At 38.5% G+C, this 5,397-nt stretch overlaps 1 non-coding gene across 1 annotated transcript; it reads right to left on the bottom strand.

Moving 5' to 3' along the window:
• Positions 1–1,932: 1,932 nt before the first annotated feature.
• On the bottom strand, positions 1,933–2,023 carry trnar-ucu (transfer RNA arginine (anticodon UCU)). Its single transcript is given in 2 exon segments — positions 1,933–1,968; positions 1,987–2,023. It is a non-coding gene; the product is annotated as a tRNA-Arg (tRNA).
• Between the last annotated feature and the right edge of the window lie 3,374 nt (positions 2,024–5,397).

The raw sequence follows: 5,397 nt of genomic DNA, 5'->3' as shown, positions 1-5,397 counted from the left end.
ACTTTGTTTTGCGTGCAACTATGTTGCCACGGTCACGTGATCATCACGAGATCAGGCTGTCTACAATCCAGTGTGAGGGATGAACCGGGTGTAATCGACCGTCTTGACACATTATTTGATTGGACTGCCATTATTTATACTATTATAAGACTTTGAGCACACAAAGATGCACCTTTACTAGAGGTTTGCTGGTGAACTCTGGCGTCAAATGGACTCTAGTTATGAAAGAACCCTTAATAATGAAAGTGGGTGTGGCCTGTACTATGAGGTCATCAATCACACTTTTTGTTTTTGTAGATCCAGCAGAAACTGAAGGAGCAGGACATGTACAACAAAACCAAACTGACATGGAAAGAACAGGCAGATGGACAGATCTTCCATAAGAAAGAAGAAATAAAAACCATAAAAACTGTTTGTGGCCCATAAAAGCAGTTTCACCACACTCATCCTTCAATGATAAAACAAGGCTACTGAACACTTTTAATAATGTAACAACAGTAATCGTAGATTTTAAAGATATTGGTGCGTGGAAGTTGGCAATACTTTAATAGAGTAAATATATATATATTTATGTCATTTAATCGTTGATATTGGTTTTATGATATGGTTCAACAAGCTTTTCATTATACGTTACTGTAACCATGGCAACTAGTACTATAGTAAATATATGCAAAATGATCAAGGGCGAAGCAATCGACGTTTTACATTTTGTGACTTTTACTTATCCTTAAATAAACACTATGAAAGCTTCTTCCTTTAGCAACCTTGATAAAGTTGGTTTGACGTTGGTTATTTACATTTATGCATTTGGCAGACGCTTTTATCCAAAGTGACTTACAGTGCACTTATTACAGGGACAATCCCCCCGGAGCAACCTGGAGTTAAGTGTCTTACTCAAGGACACAATGGTGGTGACTGTGGGGATCGAACCAGCGACCTTCTGAGTACCAATGTATTATACAGAGCACTTATTACAGGGACAATCCCCCCGGAGCAACCTGGAGTTAAGTGTCTTACTCAAGGACACAATGGTGGTGACTGTGGGAATCGAACCAGCAACCTTCTGATTACCAGTTATGTGCTTTAGCCCACTACGCCACCACCCCTCCATGACAGATATTCAACCATGAAAACTTCAATAGATCATTAGTGGTTTGGTATAATGCTATAAAAATGGGTTTAAATGGGCAAAATTGCAAGAGCAATTACATGGTGTGAGCCACTATTACTATGAAATCACCCTGGCTGGTAATATCTCTAGAGGCGAACCAAAGATGGTTACCACATCCTTCAAGATATCATATTTTATTACATTTTTAACAACAACTATCATAAATGTGCTATTTTTAAGGCACTGCCATTATTATAATTACTGTTTTTAAAACAATTTAATAGTCAGGTTTACTAATATGTTAAAATGTTAATTAGGCTTCACATTGTTTTCATATAGTTTAATTTGAGACATTATTGGTTATTATTATGGTTATACAATGTATTTTTATTTTTGTGTGTAATCTTGGTTAACCGCTGAATAGTTGAACCATGCATTATTTAAAAAAAAAAATTGCATTGGATTTCATAGACACAAAAAATTATTTAGGAATTAAATATTTTCAGGGTGTGGCTTCTTTTCTTTCTTTTTTTTTAAGCAACATATTCTGTCCTAAAACCTCTATATGCTATTAAACACAAATACTCTCTACATATATACCAGGACAGATGCATAAGACAGATGCATCAAATGATTGTAATGGGACCTCTATGAAAGTCATGTGATGACGTGAGCACACTTTTATGATTTGAGAATCAATCCTTTTAATTGCCTAACTTGAACAATTAATATCCTGTGATCATTTGTGGAAGGTGATCATAATTATAAGAGTCAGAAAATAAACTGAACATGTAATAAATTCACAAATAAAATAAAAAGTGCGACTCCGGTGGGACTCGAACCCACAACCTTTGAATCACATCGCTAGATATGCCTAGAAGTCCAATGCGCTATCCATTGCGCCACGGAGCCACCTGTTGATCAGATGGAACGTTGCAACTCTTAACTCCTCTATCTATCTATTTGAAAAAACGCAACTGCAACTGTAAACTTCTTAAATGTGTTAAATAATTATAAGCAGTGTAAATGTATTTAATGTTTAGGTGAGGTAAATGTAGGGTACGTCCCTCATGCAGAGAAATTTTCGATAAATGCGCATTTATTGACATCTTCCTGTTTTGTCGTCATTAGTTTTATTTGGCAACTTCGAGCAAACTGGTCAGATTTACTAAGGTACAATACATTTTATTTTTTCGCTTTAATTTGAATTCTTTGTTGCCCTTTTATGTTGTTGAAACTTCAACCAGAGGATATTCTGCGTTATTGCCAATGTCACTTGGTTGCGTGAATTGCAATGTGTTGTATGTTCGATAGTGGTCTCAAACCCTGTGTTTGGAGGTTTTAATAAAATATTAAAGTGTTTCAACTGTGACTTACATTTTATTCATTTCACTTTAAATAATAATAAAGCGTGTCGTGATCTGAAATGCCTACGTCACTTTTGCATGTGATACCATAAGCGGCCAGCAGGTGTCGCTGTTACTGCATGAATGCTCAGGCGGGCAGTGAGCGGACCAGTAATAACACAGTCAGTACAGTAGAGGGCGCTTGATGCTCACTCTTTGATTTTTATACGCAAGCATCGGAATGCATTTTTTGGCATTGTATCTGCATAATTAATTACCAGAGTTGCAGTAATATCTTCTGAAATGCACTAGAGACTGCTGCTTTGTTTTTATCATCACTATCAAGCTTCTTGCTTGGGTTTGACAAAATACAGATAAAATGTTGCATATTCAATCAAAATGCAGGCATGCTGTGATCAATTTTCCATTTTAGAGGAATATTCCGACTTCAATACAAGTTAAGCTCATTTGACAGCATTTGTGGCATTAAGTTGTTTACCCTCGTCCCTCCTTTTCTCAAAAAAAAAAAAAGCCCAAATCTGTACAGTGAAACAATTTCAATGGAAGTGAATGGGGCCCGTTTGTGGTGTGTTTTAAGGCAGAAATGAGAAACTTATAATTTTATAAATAACACTTAAATGTATTATTCTGATAAAGCTCATATATTATCTGAGCTGTAAAGTTGTTTGGCTGTCACACTAAAATCATGTTAACACACATATTGTTTATGTGATATGTCTATAATTTTGAAACAGTGAGTATTTTAATATTTACCGATTGACCCCCATTGACTTCCATTGTAAGTGCCTTAGAAGTAATGCTGTTGATCAAGGTTAACTTGTATTAAACACGGAATACTCCTATGACTTTCTTGTTTTGACATTTCCATATTAACTGAGCACCCACTTACAGGAAGCCGCCAACAGGAAGTGGCCATGTGTGGAGGAGAAATGCCAGTATAAACAGTCTGTGACATCAGAGGACAAAATGAACTCATCAGACCTCATAAGAAAAGCCACAGTTACTGGTATCATGATAGATAGATAGATAGATAGATAGATAGATAGATAGATAGATAGATAGATAGATAGATAGATAGATAGATAGATAGATAGATAGATAGATAGATAGATAGATAGATAGATAGATAGACAGACAGACAGACAGACAGACAGACAGACAGACAGACAGACAGACAGACAGACAGACAGACAGACAGACAGACTGATGTATAACCAAGTGCAACTGGGTTATACAGCAAGACAATGATCTAAAGCAGAGGAGTAAGTCCACCTCTGAATGGCTCAAAAGAAGCTAAATTAAAGTTTTGAAGAGGCCTAGTCAATGTCCTGACATGAACCCAATTGAGATGCTGTGGCAGGACCTTAACCGGGCAGTTCATGCTCAAAAACCCTCCAGTGTGTCTGAACTAAAGCAGTTCTGCAAAGAAGAGTGGGCCAAAATTCCCCCACAGCGTTGTGAAAGACTGATCTCCAGTTATCAGAAGCGTTTGCTTGCAGCTGTTGCTGCTAATGGCGGCACAACCAGCTATTACGTTTAAGGGGGCAGTTAGTTTTTCACAAATAGGTGTTGGATAACTTTTTGCTTCAATAAAACATATGTATACCTGTTTACTCAGATTGTCTTTGTTTTACTTTATATCTTATTTGAAGATCTAAAATGGTTAAGTATGAAAATACACAAAAATGGAAGAAATCAGGAAGGGGTCAAATACTTTTTCACAGCACTGTAGTTCCACTGTTGTATCTTGAGATCTCTGCATTCTGATTCATTCCTTTGTGCTCTGTCTATTTTTGAACGCTAGAAGGACTGCAACGTGAATGCTTTAAGTACCGTCCTATTGTGGTCAAATCAACTCTGCAGCATTTCGACCCAAATCATTATCAAAGGAATCTCTCAAACCACAAAAAGACGTTCTTTTAACTGAAAATACATATACACCATTCTGTATATGATCCAGTGATGGCTAGATTATTGCCATTTTTTTAGTTCATTTTGCACCGGTTTCATACTCTAACCTGCAAACTCGTAAATGTCCCTTTGTTCATCCTCAGAGAAGTACAAAAACGTTCAGAACTTTTGTACGTATGGTGACTAGATTCAGGACTTTGACTGCCACCGCTATTGTAGCAACGCGTCCTGTGTGCGATACCTGTGCCCAGGGACGTTTCTAGGCCGTTTCAGTCACCTAGGGTGCCACCTACTGGCTGGGGCACCAAAGAGGAGGCTGCCGCCATGCAACCCCAAACACCCCCCGACAGGAGCGCCAATAGGGATCTTGCCTAAGGCACCAGAATTGTCTGAAACGGCTCAACCTGTGCCTTGTCCTGCTTGGATGTGACACTTCTCATTCACTGGGGCAGTGGTGGCTCAGTGGTTGAGGCTCAGGGGTTACTGACCAGAAGGTCGGGGGTTCAAGCCCCAGCACCACCAAGATGCCACTGTTGGGCCCTTGAGTAAGATACTTAACTCCAGGTTGCTCCGGGGGGGATTGTCCCTGTAATAAGTGCTCTGTATAATACATTGGTACTCAGGAGGTTGCTGGTTTGATCCCCACAGTCACCACCATTGTGTCCTTGAGTAAGACACTTAACTCCAGGTTGCTCCAGGGGGGATTGTCCCTGTAATAAGTGCTCTGTAAGTTGCTTTGGATAAAAGTGTCTGCCAAATGTAAATGTAAATGTAATTCTCATTCGGTGTGTGACTGGCTTCAGTTTAGGGGTCGACTATTGCAGGTATTAACACTAGCTGGGTTTCTGTTCATGCAAATGTATGCAAATATTTGGATATCACGTAAAAACGATGCGAATAAACTTTCCAAAATGCTTCACATGGCCTCAACAAGCCATCAATGCCATTGCACATTATCTGAAATGTTGCTCTGGTTATTGTGAAATGCCGGACTAATATGGCCTTCCT

This window comes from Xyrauchen texanus, chromosome 1 (genome assembly GCF_025860055.1).
Source record: "Xyrauchen texanus isolate HMW12.3.18 chromosome 1, RBS_HiC_50CHRs, whole genome shotgun sequence".
NCBI classification, from domain to species: Eukaryota; Metazoa; Chordata; class Actinopteri; order Cypriniformes; family Catostomidae; genus Xyrauchen; species Xyrauchen texanus.
The sequence above is the reverse complement of the archived record's forward strand: the minus strand, read 5'-3'. Positions and strand labels throughout refer to the sequence as shown.